The 15913-nt window shown below is 42.9% G+C and overlaps 1 long non-coding RNA gene across 2 annotated transcripts; it reads right to left on the bottom strand.

Moving 5' to 3' along the window:
• Nucleotides 1-6014: 6014 nt before the first annotated feature.
• LOC309527739 lies at nucleotides 6015-15696 on the bottom strand. 2 transcript variants are annotated; one of them, XR_014217323.1, is made up of 4 exons: nucleotides 14968-15696; nucleotides 7216-7503; nucleotides 6870-6947; nucleotides 6015-6203 (listed from the first exon to the last, which is right to left on the bottom strand). It is a non-coding gene; the product is annotated as an uncharacterized lncRNA (long non-coding RNA). The 2 variants fall into 2 exon arrangements; XR_014217324.1 differs by lacking the exon at nucleotides 6870-6947.
• Between the last annotated feature and the right edge of the window lie 217 nt (nucleotides 15697-15913).

Raw genomic sequence — 15913 nt, 5'->3', positions numbered from 1 at the left:
TTAAAAGTTACCATACATTTTATAGAAAAGTATGACTAAAAACTGATAGATGAACAAACAAACAAATAATAATATTTAAAGTTCTCATGGGTAATTCAGACCTTACACAATATCTCTAAGACAGTTGCCCAACCTTCTACTTTCATTGAAACATTAAAGAGCACGTGCCTCTCTGTGTGGGAGTCAAGCAGATGACCTGGAAAGTTTGCCATTGCTGTTTTGTTGGCAGCTAATTGGCAGGATGTCTGTAAAGGACTTGAATCTGGATGCAGGACACACAGGCTTATTTATAAATGTGTCTTTACAGAAGGCTCTTGCACTGTACAGGGTAGAACAAAGAAAATCCGGTTGTACCCAGCTTCAGTCCTCCTGTTGCACGTTTCCTCTTTATTTCCTTTCTCCATTGCCTGTGATTTGGGAATCTGCTTCTCTGCACTTGTCCAGTTCACTGAGCCATTTATGGCTGCTCTCTCAATACAGTTTATGTTTATGGACTCTGCCATTGAAAGGGGGTGTGTGGCATTCCGCTTAATCATTTACAAGAGTCCAAGCAGCCTAGGAGAAGAGGTAGAAAGGGGATTTCCTTGTCTGTGCATTCCCACTGAGAACACAGAAGGAAGAGGGAAACACATGAATGGTGTTCTGTTGTCTTCTGGGAACCAGGCGGAGGGCCTTCTCGGTAGTGGCACCCGCCCTGTGGAACGCCCTCCCACCAATGTCAAAGAGAACAACAACTACCAGACTTTTAGAAGACATCTGAAGGCAGCCCTGTTTAGGGAAGCTTTTAATGTTTGGTGCATTACTGTATTTTAATATTTTGTTGGAAGCCGCCCAGAGTGGCTGGGGAAGCCAAGCCAGGTGGGCGGGGTATAAATAATAAATTATTATTATTATTATTATTATTATTATTATTATTATTATTATTATTATTCTGTTGGCTCCACCATTGTGAATTAAGACACATTGCAAACATCTCAGCTCCTCAAAACATCTGTTTTATATCTTCATCTCCCACCACATTTCTTTGGTGACCAACTCAGCCAGATCTCCACATATAACTGCTGAAAGTTGCCCAATTAGCTTAAAGCTATTCTTAGTAAGCACTGTTATTTGTGAGTGTCTGCAACACTGCTTTTGACCACTGCTTTGCCTCAGTATATCAGTATTGTCTGCTGACTAGCAGCAGCTTTCCAGGATTTTAGAGAGGACCTTTTCCCAGTCCTACTTTGAGATGTCAGAAACTAAACATACTGTATATGCATTGCAACTGCCCACCCCATCAACATCTGCCACCTGAGGCAGCTGCCACACTCTTTGTAAGGCCGGCCCTGTAAATTACAGAGCAGAGATGGATGCATTACTAGAGACTTGGGGCTAATCCATCTTCCTGATCTTGCCCTACATAGCCCCTAATTTGAAGGACTTCCCCATTCTTCCTTGTGCTTGCTAGATTGCTTTTTGTTGTGTGTGTTTTAAGTAACATAATTCCATGTGACACATTTAGCATCATGTCTAGTTTGGCTCAAGAATCACAATCATGTGTGAGCTGCCAGTGAAATGCACAAGGATGATTCTGTGAGGATTAGAAGGCCAAAGTAGACATAGAATTAATTGTTTAACCTCCCCCCCCCCATGATTCTGGCAAAACTCATGCCGCCATGTCCCACCTCCCCGCACAAGTTACTATTTGCATTGAGAGCAAAAATCCAGTGGAAAAGCTCAGATAAATACAGATAGCAAGGGCTTTGTTTTTAAAACACACACATACAATAAGGGATTTATTCAATAAGACAAGACCTTTCATAAAAATGTAGTTTAGATGTGTATGGAGCATAAGAGAAAAGCTGAAGAGCCTGTCAATTTTGTAGATAACAACAGGGATATTGATAGATGGAAGAAATTCACCCAAGAGATCATCAAATCAGTCATATCCTTCAGAGAGGAAAAGGCACAAAGCGAAAGCCATGTGACATATTAGATACAACAGGGAACAGAACTGCTCTCAGATGTTTGCACCAAAGTCAGCCAAGTGTCTCGGGACTTACAAGATCATCTAAAGGAAATCAGCATTGAGGAGGCAAAATGTGAAGCCTAATTGTAGGCAAAGTACTTAAACCCTTCTGCATTTGTTGAGTAGTGATCTTACAGAGCTGATTGGGAGTGCCTAACTAGAAAGGTGCCAAGTGTACCATCCAAGCAGGTAGCAGAACCTCCTTTGATAAGGCTATTCCAATAGACTAGGAGTCGGATGGTGCCTTAAAATAACAACCCTTTTGGTCACTAGGGTGCAGGTATGCAATGAATCCATATGGGTGTTTCCTGAGTGATTCACCATATGGATTGTCATTTTTACCAGGCCACTCTAAAAGTCAATTAAATGAAGATGTGCTGATCATGTGCTCCATATTTGTGGAAAATAAAATTAGCACGCTTGTGCAGATTGTGGGTTCAGCCATGTGAACCATAACCTGCATCCATACCAGAGGATCACCATAACTTGGTATTACTCTGGATGTTTCCATGACTTGGTCTGGTAAACCACACTGGCCATGATAAGTTCATGGCTTCAAACCTGTTTCGGACAATATATTGCCCAGACCTAACACACATCACGATTTGCGATATATTGCCAGGTCAAAAATTATGAAACTAATATCACAATACGGACTTCAAACCAGTTTTGGACAAGACATCGATATATCGCCCAGCCCTAATCTCTACCATGAAACTTCAAGATTGAATGCAAATATGAATGATACTGTTGGTATCACTAATCAAGAAGGACTATTATTTGACTAATCAACAGTTAATGCAAGAGAGAAACTTGCCTAACATGTCTCATGCATGAAAGAATGCTTTTGAGCGTGGAAAAGAGCAGCAAGTCTTGGAAGTAGGTGCAAAATAGATGTGCCAAGATTACAGAGCAGCTTTTGGCTGTTGTGCAACATTGGGCGGGGGGAGGGGAGTTCTGTAAGCACCATCTTTACTTCAAACAAAATTGTGTTTTAGAGACAGTGATTTCACCAACAACAACAACAACTGGCATGTATCTTTATGACTTGTCTACTTCAGTGCCTCAGAAAGGGTAGAAGGAATTACTGTGATGCAAGAGCAGCCCTTGCTTGAGCAGCTTAAAAATATCCATGTGTTTGCTTGCCACATGGACTTTTATCTGTGCCAGGCTTTTGTTGTTGTTATTGTTTAGCTCAGCTTTATGAGTCATTGTTTTGAAAGACTCTTGCCTCCTTGGAGTTGCTTCCGAAAATTAGGGCTACAATCTTATCTGCACTCACCCAGGAGAGAACCCCATTGAAATAATTGAAATGTGCTTAGATGTGCATAAGATTGCACTGTAAATATTCGGAATGTCTGTCTCTTACTAGGGAGGGGCTTGAACTTTGTAGAATAATGTTTTAATAGTCCATATCCTTGCTTCATAATCTGGAGCCTCTGAACCTGTACAAGAATAAGGATGCTTTCTAATGCTTGGGAGGGTGCATAATACAAACCACAGGAGTCGCAGTCAATGATGTTATGCAGACCCATGGGAAGGCAGACTTCTGGCTTTGCTTTTCACTAGAACCCAGAGTCAAAGAATTATTCTGAGTACCAGAACTAACCGAGCACTCAATCCTTCCATACTAAAAGCCCACCCACTGTTGAGCTTTCATTTCAGCAGTATAATTTGGAGGGGGGAAAGTCATTTTGCTATGCCACTGGGAGTCACAAATCCTCCTTGATATGCTTTAAACCACCCATAAATCTACCAGTATATCCCTACCTACACCCCTAGTGTAGACTATCATATTTATTCTTTTTTAAGTAATTGACTTTATCAACATATTATTCTAAATTATAATGAAATATAATTACATGTTTGATTCTGGTAGCACCTGAGGTGTAAGACTCAGGGATATCTTCTCTCTCCCTCTCTCTGGCTGTCTCAAGGGAGGGTACGAGCCCCTATCAAGATGATGCTGAGCAATCAGTAGTAACTACTTGCGCTTGCTTTCTTGGTATAGAGGAGGCCTGGCAAAGTGGAGATTTTGCGAGGACAGTCAGCTGCATAAGAACTGCCATGTGCCTTTAATACTTACCCACAGCAATTATTAAGAGTCCACTGTAGAGTGCATCAGCTTTCACTCGCCACATGAGCCTCATTATAGCCTACCACACAAAGAAGTCAAGCTGTTTCGTCTCCTTGCTGCGGCTGCCGAAGTCTTTGCCGCAGGAGTTCGGTATTATATAAATCTCAGAGGCACATGTGCACTAAGCCCACAACATCCATTGTGCTCTGGCATTTAGAAGGTTTTTATTTGATTTGTTGGCCAGCGCTACCTCACATGCCTGTCTGTTAGCAGTTACAGGTGTGTGTGTTTGTGTTTGATCGTGCTTTCCCTCTTTTTCATACAGCAGCTTTGAAAGAAATATTTGTTTATATTTATTTATTTAAACAATTTATGTACCACTTAACTGCAACTGTCGCTAAGCAGTATACAGAAAACATTACACAGAAAAGTTAAAAACCGGTTAGAACTATGAAACCAGATATTCAACAGGGAGGGGTGCTTGTCTGATCTCAGCTGGAAGGGTCCTTCAAAGGCGAAAACTGGGGCACCATGTTCTGGGATGCCAGACCCTTATATATAGTGGGAGGGACCCTATATATAAGCGTCTGATGACTTCTGTTTCAGTGTATGTGAAGAAGTGTGCATGCACACAAAAGCTTATACCCAGAACAAACTTAGTCTGGTGCTGTGGGTTAAACCACAAAGCCTAGGACTTGCCGATCAGAAAGTCGGTGGTTCGAATCCCCACAACGGGGTGAGCTCCCGTTGCTTGGTCCCTGCTCCTGTCAACCTAGCAGTTCGAAAGCACGTCAAAGTGCAAGTAGATAAATAGGTACCACTCCGGCGGGAAGGTAAACGGCGTTTCCGTGCACTGCTCTGGTTCGCCAGAAGGGGCTTAGTCATGCTGGCCACATGACCCAGAAGCTGTACACCGGCTCCCTCGACCAATAAAGTGAGATGAGCGCCGCAACCCCAGAGTCGGTCATGACTGGACCTAATGGTCGGGGTCCCTTTACCTTTTAAGGTGCTACTGGACAATTTATTTATTTATTATTTTTTATTTTGTCTGTGTCAGACCAACACGGCTGCCTACCTGATGCAAGAAGTTAGGTTACAGGGAACCAGGCAGAGGGCCTTCTCGGTGGTGTCGTCCGCCCTCTGGAATGCCCTCCCATCAGATGTCAAGGAAATAAACAACTACCTGACTTTTAGTAGACATCTGAAGGCAGCCCTGTGTAGGGAAATTTTTAATGTTTGGTGTTTTTAATATTCTGTTGGGAGCCGCCGAGAGTGGCTGGGGAAACCCAGCCAGATGGGTGGGGTAAAAATAATAAAATAATTATTATTATTATAAAGGCCTTGTAAATTGATACATGAGCCTTGAAGCTTGCTCAGCAGCGTATGGGCAGCTAGCACATGCTTTTGAGCAGTGGAGTTATATGTTGACAGTCATCTGCCCCGTCAACAGTCTAGCTGCTGCATTTTGCACTAGCTGGAACTTCTAGACCAGACCCAAGGCTATGCTAAAATAATCAAGTCTTAAGGTTACCGGTGTAGGGATCTCTGTGGCCAAACTATCCCTGTCCAATAACAGCTGTAGTTGATGCACCAGCCGTAGCTAATAAAGGACACTCCTAGCCACTGAGGCTACCTGAGCTTCTAGCAGCAAAAGTGGATCCACAAGAACCCAGTAAATCCCAGCTTGTTCTTTCAGAGGGAACATACCCACCTTGGCTCAAGAACAGCTGTGTCTGTACTCATCACTCTGTCGTAAGAGTCAGATATGACACATATGAAAGCAGACTTTAGACCAGAAGTGGCATAGCACTTTCTCTAAAGTCAGGGTCCAGTTTGTGTTTTAAAAGAAAGATCCTAATCACTGATAAAGAACATAACAAATTACCTACTTTTGAAGCATGGTCTAAAAAGAGAGAGAGAGCTGAGTCACATTCTGCAAGTTGGGTTTATTTCTCAATGACAGAATTTCCCAAGTCTTCCCACAAGAGGTTTGCTTCCTTTGTACAAAACTTTGAAGTCATTGTGGTGTTCTATCGCATGCTTCCCTATCAGTCTGTGGACACAGATGTGCTTTTGGCTCCTAGCCTTCAATTCGGCATCAGACCATTTCTCAGCCTGGGTGACAGAACAGAAACAAGCACTGTCAGAACAAGAACATTCATGACGGCTTATCACCCTGCCTTGATCCCCTTGCACAGCACTGTATTTTAAAATACAGCACTGGAGGAGACTCAGCTGAAACCCCAGAGCCTTGAGAGGTGGGAGACAGCGTGCTGCTAATTTCCACAGGAACATCAAAGCCGATTTTAAACATTTAAATGCTACGTGACGCAACCAGCCCACAGAACCTTGAGCAGCTTCAGAGGCAGCAACTGCAGATGATGGAAAGCGACGCTGCTAAATAAAAATATCCCTCAAGTCACAAATGGAGGGCTATGTTCACTTGGCTGGGACGTGGCCTTGCTCTTTATCTACCTATTATGGCACATGTTCAGAGAAATTAATGGAGCAAGCATACTTTTTTAGTCAGAGCAAAGTTGTTTTCTTTCCAGAAATAGTAAACAACAAGGCAACAAGAGAGTCAGTGTGACTGGAATAGCAGGGTTCAAATCCTCACTTGGTCGTGAAGCTCACTGGGTGACCTGGGGCCTATCACTGCCTCTCAGCCTAATATACCTCACAGGGTTGTTATGGGGATTAAATGAGGAGGGGAAGACCTTGAGCTTCTTGGAGGAAAAGGTGAGATATAAATGCAATAACTATAAATAAATAAATAAATACAGGGTAATGTCCAGATTCCATCCTCCCAAAGTTCCCAGAGCGTCACAGTATTGGACAGCGTTAACACTTTGGCCACACCTACCAGAAACAGATTATTGTTTAGCATTGCATGATGTACTTTTACAAATGTTATAAATCATCATCATAACATTATACAACTACAACCAATGTATACACTGTGTACATCATATTCAGATAGCATAACTAATAATTTTATTGGTGTAGGGTTTCGGTTATCTTTGTGTAGTTAATAATGATGGTGGTTTAGCATGGAGATTAGTACCAGCATGCAGATAATTAAAATATCTTTTTTAAAAGTGCTGACTGAAACTTCAACCCATCTCACCCTTTGGTCTTGAAGAGAGGTTTGACCAAGAAGGAAAAATGCGTCGTACAATCCAACTGATCCCAATGAATTGGCTTCTAAATGGCATATTAGAAATAAACACCCCCAGAAAGAATGAAATGCACACCCAGCAGATTTCATTTCATCCCACATGATGCTGCCACCTGAGGAAAATTTAGCACTTAGAAGCAAACGTGCTTCAGGATGATGGGCACTTGACGTAAAATCTTGGAGTGTAACCAAAGGGATGTCAAAACCATGAGTTGTTGATAGCACAGGGAGTGTATTCTGAAAGAAACACAACAAAACGCACCTGTCAAGAACAGAGAGCTGAGGGATGATGGGGGAGTCTTTTCAGAGCACAACCAGGATGTGCTGTGCAGCAGCCATGCCAAAGGGAACATAAACCACTTAAAGCGTAAATAATTGCAGAACGACCACATTGGCCTATTATGAGTTATTGTGGTGTTGTATTGCAGCATTATTATGCTGTTCCTTTCCTCTTCTGTGGAAAAAGGCCCTGAATCACCCAAGATGAAGAGAGCTGGATAATGATTACCACAGAAAAATACAAGTTGCTGCAACCTCCATATCTCTGGCTCAGTCAGCCTATTCTAAATGCATAATGTCTGTTTAACATTTTTATCATGTCCTTCCTCCAATAGCCCTATAGAATATATGGGATTATTGCATTTCACCGTCACAACAACCCTGCAAAGCAGCCTGAGGACAGGCATCAGAGTCATAAACATATTGTTAAATGTGTTCCAATTCTTCATTTCATTTCCTTGAAAAGAGGTCACTGGAATCTTGCTGGCATTTTGTGATATATGCTTCAGTTACACATATAGGTTGCTTCCCGGCTTCCTGTTTACTGAGCATTCATTCTGCGGTGAGGTAATATGCCATTGTGCCAAGCAATTGTTATCCCACATTTTCTCATCACTTTCCTTATTGCAGAAAGTCACATTTTGCAGAAAGCTGGTTTGTTGCACCAAATCAACTTTAATTGCGCAACCTGAATCCAACCCCAAAACAGCAACAGTGTCCGTTTGTGGATTGAGCATGGGAGAAGATACTGTTGGGGGTAGCGTTTAATTCCCGGATGCCAAGATTCAAGTTTGAGGCAAGTACTCTTTGGTGAAAGAACCCCAACGGAGATTTAACATGGCAAAACATGAAGTAGAGAAAGTTAGCAACAGATCTCAGGAGCCATCTGACAACCTAGAGGAATGGGAACAGCCATCCTTTGGATGAAGATCCTTAGGGTAATGTAAACTTTCTTCTGGAAGAGCACTAGGAATAGTACTTTTTCAATCCACTTTATGAAAATTAAATGTAGGTCAGAAAGGGCCACCTTGATAGGCACATCACCTGCTGATTCATAAAGCATTAGATGTTAACTTGGCTTTCTGCAGCAAACGTGTATTTTCCATCTTTCCAGTGCTACAAACACCACGTTGCAAAAACCTTTGTTTGCTTAAACTGTTCTGTCTAAATTAACTAGTTCAGTAGCGGATCTTAGAGGGGATGGGTGAACCTCTCAAATTCTTTCTTTCTTTCTTTCTTTCTTTCTTTCTTTCTTTCTTTCTTTCTTTGCAGGGGAAGCAATTGTGCCGCACTCACAGGGCATGCAGCTGCATTTTGGGGGATGAACTGGCTGCAGCTGATACTCCCAAAGTGCCAGGGGTAAAAACTGTAGGCTAGGATGTGCAGCCATGTAATAGGTAATATGTGAACTACATAGAACCTCTAGATTATGCTCTGTTGCATTTTCTGTTAAATACACCTTTTTTGTGAATCTGCCTGATAAGTTAGAACGTGTCTTACGTGCACATGCAGCATTGAACAAAAGAGCCTGCTGAATGAGGCAGATGGACCATCCAGTTCGGCAGCCTGTCTTTACAGGGGCCAAACAGATGCCTGTGGGAAACCTGAAACCTGAAAGCTGGATGTGAACAGAACACAACTCTGCCCACCTACAATTCCCAGCAACTGGTATTCAGAGGCCTAAATGCCTCTGTTATGAAATAGCACAAGCCAACCATTTAATCACAGTACAGTGTGTAAATACAGTGGTACCTCGGGTTGCATACGCTTCAGGTTACATACGCTTCAGGTTACAGACTCCGCTAACCCAGAAATAGTGCTTCAGGTTAAGAACCTTGCTTCAGGATAAGAACAGAAATCGTGCTCCAGCAGCGCGGCAGCTGGAGGCCCCATTAGCTAAAGTGGTGCTTCAGGTTAAGAACAGTTTCAGGTTAAGAATGGACCTCTGGAACGAATTACGTACTTAACCCGAAGTACCACTGTATATGATCCTAGGCAGTGATCTGTAGCAAGCCAGGCTGTTTATGGTTTTGATTTGATCATACCAGGATTTGGGGCCAGCATAAAAGGCCATCAGTTTGTGGTCACAAAGTCTGTTCAGTATCTTTGCACATTACACTCTGATGAGACCGTCTGCCAGTAGACATTAATAATAAGCACACTTCTTTATTCCCTGCAAGATTCTCTCTCTCTCTCTCTCTCTCTCTCTCTCTCACACACACACACACACACACACACACACTATTGCTGACTGTGCAACTCAACTCTCCAACTGAGACGTGTCTTTCAAAGAAAACCAGAGTGCCTTAAGCCAGGTGCCAAAAATTTTGCTGTTTGGTATGGAGAGACAGTTGGAGGCAAGGGCAGTGGGTTTCCGTAACCAAAGTTCAAATCTGGTCTTGATGAGATGGCTTAGAGCAGGTGTGGGCAAATTTCACATTGATGGGTTTCCCCCCCTAAAACCTTGAGGTCCACCAAACAGTAACTTGGGTCAGCTGTGTGGGGAGCCAGATGCAATATGCTCAGGGGACAATAATAATCACCTACAGCTTTTACTCAAGTGAAACTACCATGTCGCAACACAGCACATGACCGGTAGTCATATGCTTCACTCTCCATCTTATTGTTGCCAGAGGCCATGCCTGCACTGCAAGATTCCCTGCTAATACTATGTATGATTTTGTTTCACAGCGCATAGAGCACATTTGGTTTGTCATCGTCTGATCCCTCTCTGATCCCAGATCCTGCACACATTTCGGTTACATGATGCCCTGTGTGCTTATGCTTTTGTTGGTGTTTTTAATGTGATGCTGTTGTGTCATTGTTCATTTACTGCACTTTATGGATTTTTTTTATTGCTTTATATTGTGGTATTGTATATTATTTTACTGTTTTACAGTTTCCTGTCTGAATTCAGACTATAAGCTGTCTGCGGAACTCCCCGTTCTTCCTGCTATTGAAAGCATGAGGTATCCAGTACAGTATTTAAATAATATGTAAATCAACAGTCAAATAAATGGAAAAATTGCCTTCACACATTTTCAAGGCATGGGTTACTCATACTGGGGAGTGTACTGAACAGTGCCAAGCACCACACAACTCTGACATACATTCTCACTTCCGTGTGCTAACACAAATAACTACATGAGCTCACACTCAGTGAGGGGAAAGGAAATTATTTTTCTAGTGATGGAGACAATACATGCCAGGGAAAGGCTTCACAACAGGATCTGCCCTGTGGACTTATGAACAGAGGAAAGAATTTCTCACAGGCCAAGTTAACACAACACGTGAGGAGGAAGGGTGACTACAAAGCTCATCTGTGGTGCTGCTGCAGTCCATCTGATCCCTGCAGTCCACCCAGCATAGGCTTCCTGGATAGCTTCCCATTTGAGGAAAAAGAGTCTGAAAGGGAGAAAGTCTGAAATTTCCAGAGTTCTAGCTCTTCCTGGTTCCTGGAGAGAATGAGGAAGTGGCAAGCAGAAATACCTAAAGGAGTGCCTCAACAGCAACCTGAGAGGGGGCATTTCATGACTCTGAAACAGCATGGAATAATTCACAGCTGAATTATTATTCTACGCCACTTCTTTCTTTCAAAAACAACAAAGAGTTTTGAGTACTTTGAGGACAACTTATGGTGCCTCAAAATTCTTTGCTGTTTTTTGCTGCAACCATGGCTATGTACATATTACCAACTCAAAACGCAGCCAGGTCTTTCTCTTTCTCTATTCGGATCAATGCTGATTGGGGAGGGGGATTCGATACTGTATTTCATAAGAAACACAAGGATATATAAGGATTGTAGCTAATATTATGTGTACACCACTTTCCAATGCACCAGTGGGAACACATAGAATGCAGAGTGAATGGAAGTGTGTACACATAGCCAGACTAGCATGTCTACCCCTCTGGAAATCCTTCCAGTCACACTAACATTTATGCTTCCCCCCAGGACATCTGCCCTGCTGCCAGAAGCATAAACAGCTGCCGCCTGGATATGCATTCTCTCATAGCTGGATCATGTGAGTTTATCTTTTGCTCTTTGTTCCATCCCCACAGGGCCTTCTGGTTTAGTTGGAGTATGAGTGCTTCCAGACTGTTCAGGTGGGATTCACATACCCACAAACATTCGCAGTGGTTCCACTCTCGTCTCTACTTCATCAGATGAGACCCCCTCTCCCCAGCCTGATGTTGGTCTCTCATCAACACCCATCACCCCAAGCCGGCATTAGGGAAAATGTGGCCATTGCTGCTTCTCTCAACACCCTAGACAAATTAATGCTTGCCATAGGGAATCAGCCATGCCCTGCTGGTCCTGACTATGGAGATAGAGCTGTTAATGGCACAATAACCTTCCCCCCCCCATGCCATCCTGTTCCCATTTACCTGGGAATAAGCCCCATTAAACACAAAGAGACTCACTTCTGAGTTGACATTGTACTATAAGGTAACTAACTACACAGTGAATTTTTATTGAGTGTCTGGCTCTAGATCCTGCCAAAACATCTGTGCATAGTTTTCACATTTTGCACCTGTCATTTGGGAAAGGGATTTTTCAGCATCCACCTTCACTTATCACATAACAGCATTTGCAAAATATACCAGTAACTTCTAGGAAGCACCTAATAAGCACACCCAGGAAAGATGCATTCTGGTTGCTAGGGGCGGAAGGAAGGGCAAATGCTGGAGATGCCAAGGACTACTGGACAAAAGCTGGAAAAGTGCTATAAATGGAAGAGGAAAAAGACAACTCTTTAGGACTCCAGGGATTCCTACTTACTGGTGTCCAAACAATGCACTTATCAATCAAAACTCATTATCTAAAAATCCTGACAGGCTGGCTTTTTTCCGCAGAAATCGCTTAGAAGGGTACCTGCACATTTTGCTTCCTAACTTTCTTTCTCGGTGGGATAGAGACTTACTTCTTTCTTTAAATATAAGCTCAGAGTCAAAGTTGCCTGACTGGGAGTGCGAATAGAGGCCTTTAGCAACACAGTATGGCTCCGATGCTTCATAAGGCAATATAGAATCAGTACAGTGTGGTCCCAGGCACTCCACCCTCCACATATGGATTTGACTGCATGGCACTTAAGTTGTAAGCAAACACAGTTTATGACAGTGCAAATCATTACTGATCATGGGACACATCTGTTATGTAATTAGCCTTAGCTTCCAATTTCCTGGCTTTATGGCATCTGAGCCAACATGAAGTAGTTTTAACTCTGGTCTTAAACTGGCAGATTTTTAAAATCAATGAATCTTTTAGGTTTTTGAACATAGCTGTCAACGTTTCCCTTTTTTTAAAGGGAAATTCCCTTATTCCGAATACGATTCCTCACAAGAAAAGGGAAAAGCTGACAGCTATGTTTTTGAAATGTTAGCAATCTGACCTTTTCCCATCCAATTCATCTGCAGCCATTAAGGAAACAGCTTACATGATTCTCCTCCTTTCCCTGTATATCCTCATAATGACCCTGTAGTAGAGGCTAAGAGAAAAAGTCTGGCCCAAAGTCACCCAATGAGCTTCACAGCTGAGCAGGGATCTGAACTCTAGTCTGCCTCTTCCCACTCTCTACCACACTACTGTAGTTCTTTTAAGATTTGTTCTTTTTCACCCACCTCCCTCTCTTCAGCAGCAGCAACGGTGTCATTTAATTAGCCATCTGTTCTAATATTTAGGTAATTGGAAAGGGTTTTTAACATTCTTTGAAAGCTGCTCAATCCCCTGCAAAGCTCACTACTGCAAAAGCAGATTTAGCATTGTTGTTTTTTCCAAAGGGAGAGGGAAGGAAATAGCAGCATAACTGCTCCTTTACAACAAGGCTCTCTGACCCTTAGCTAAATATCTGCCCCATAAATAATCCGCCTGCATTTTTCACTGGCAAAATGTTGGAGGGAGACGGAGTATGATGCAAGGGCTAAGCTGCACTTTAAGTTGTTGGGAGGACATGCATTCCGTGGCCATGCCAAAAGGCCCTTTCAGTGCTTATCACTTTGTTTGCTTATTATCCTGCTGCTGCTTATTTTTAAAAAATCTTTAAAAGAGGGGAAGGAAAGGGAGGTGATCATACTCTTTCCAAAGATCAGTTAAGTTTGTGAAGCAGTTTCAGAAAACATACTTTCTAATTGTGCTTGTCTTCAGCTTTAATATGACCTACATACAATGTCACTGAAGCACAGTTGGTGTTTTTTCTTCCCTCCCCTGTGGCACAGGAGAAAAAAAGCACTGGAGACTTTTCCTACTGCACTGTTCTGAGAACAATCAAAACAATCTTGTTTCTGCAGTCCCACCCTGTGCAGTCTGTAAACAGCTCTCCTGGATACGAATGGGAGCGATGGCCCCATGAGGAGAAAGCACTCAGCATGCTGAGTTTCTGACAGAAAAGAGAACAAACACAAATTCGAGAACCTTCGGCTGCAATTTCAGCCCTCTGAAGAATTACAAAATGGTGTTCACGTGGCTGCAGGTTCTGTCAGGAATCACAGGGCTCTGGTTAACCTTTCCTTTGGCTGGCTGGCAGCTCTCTGCAATGGTGCTCCATCACTTGGGTCTAATTACAATGGCAAGTTCCACCACCACAGCATTTCATCGCCTTATCATGCGGTAAGAGAGGAAAGAAGGAAAGGAAAAATCAAGAGTCTTTTACGAAGACACGTTATGCTGTCCTACGTCTGGATCCTTTGCTGTCGCTTGAGGCTCAGGTGGCCTCAGTGGTGCAGAGTGGCTTCCATCCGCTTCAGTTGGTGGCCCACTTCAGCTCCTATCTGTACAAGTATAGCCTCATTTCTGTCGTCAATGCTCTGGTGATTTCTAGGTTAGATTACTACAACACGTTATATGTGGGGCTGCCTGTGAAGACGGTTTGGAAACTTCAGCTGGTGCAGAATTTGGCAGCTAGGTTGCTGACTGTGGCAAGACGGTTTGAGCATATTACATTAATATTACACTGATCCTGGCCCAACTGCACTGGCTGTCAATTAGTTTCCAGGCCCAATTCAAAGTGCTGATTTCGACCTATAAAACCTTAAATGGCTGAAGACTGCAATACCTCAAGGACTGCCTCTCTCCATATGAATTGACCTGAACCCTACGATCACCACCTGAGGCCCTTCTTCTACATGAGGTCCAGAGGATGGCAACACGAGAATGGGCCTTTTCTGGCGCCTTTAGGTGCCAGATGAAAACGTTTCTCTATAACCAGGCTTTTGGCTGATTGATATGGCCTTTGAAACGTTTTTGTGGGAAGGGGTTATTGGTTTGTTCCTGTTTTGTTTTGTTTTGAGTATGAATTTTGTGTTCTCATTTTGCATTGTTCCAGGCCACACCAATCTCTGCTGACCGGTTGCAAGATTCCAAGGGTCTTGGCACTTAACCAGGGTTTGTGTTCCTTTAAGAAATCTGTTTTATTCAAACATATTTACACCTGAGTTTTATGGAGAGAGAGAGAGAGTTCACAGCATTGACATCCCAAGAGGGGCTTGTCCTTCCTAGCAGCACCATCCTCGTATCTCTCTGTAACAACCTGATCCAGCCAGCCAGCATGCAGTTCTGCCTACGTCCTCCTTCCCCTTCCCAGCAGCACTTGCAGAAACCACTCCTGTTTCAAACGGACACCTTTCTTCCTGTGGTGACATCATACACCCTTGATACTCCTGGCAACCTCCTCCTCTCAGTTCTTTCCCTGCTAAATCATCCACATATCGAGGCATCCAGGGAGATTTCTACTGCAACGGGAGTAATATTTTTGGCCCTGGGCAAGGCCTTAGAACATATGGTGGCTTGTCATTTTAACTTTCCTGAGACCAAGACCCAGGGAACAAAGAAGCAATTTATTGAGGGGGAAGCTAAAACAAAACAAGTACAGTGGTACCTCGGGTTAAGTACTTAATTCCTTCCGGAGGTCCGTACTTAACCTGAAACTGTTCTTAACCTGAAGCACCACTTTAGCTAATTGGGCCTCCTGCGGCTGCTGCCGCCACCACAATATTTCTGTTCTCATCCTGAAGCAAAGTTCTAAACCTGAAGCACTATTTCTGGGTTAGCGGAGTCTGTAACCTGAAGCGGTTGTAACCTGAAGCATATGTAACCCGAGGTACCACTGTATCTCATATACCTTTTGAGTTCTCTGAAAGAATTCTGGGTACTGTAGTTTAGGGAAGCTTTTAATGTTTAATAGATTATTGTATTTTAATATCCTGTTGGAAGCCGCCCAGAGTGGCTGGGGAAACCCATCCAGATGAGCGGGGTATAAATAAATTATTATTATTATTATTATTATTATTATTATTATTATTATTATTATTACACTGTAGCTGACCTACCTCCCCCTGCAATATTTTTTTTCGTTGGAACTCCTGCATGTGTGCT

This window comes from Podarcis vaucheri (genome assembly GCF_965113315.1).
Source record: "Podarcis vaucheri genome assembly, chromosome: 2".
In the NCBI taxonomy this organism is placed as follows: domain Eukaryota; kingdom Metazoa; phylum Chordata; class Lepidosauria; order Squamata; family Lacertidae; genus Podarcis; species Podarcis vaucheri.
Note: the sequence above shows the minus strand (reverse complement) of the source record. Positions and strands in the feature narration are given on the sequence as shown.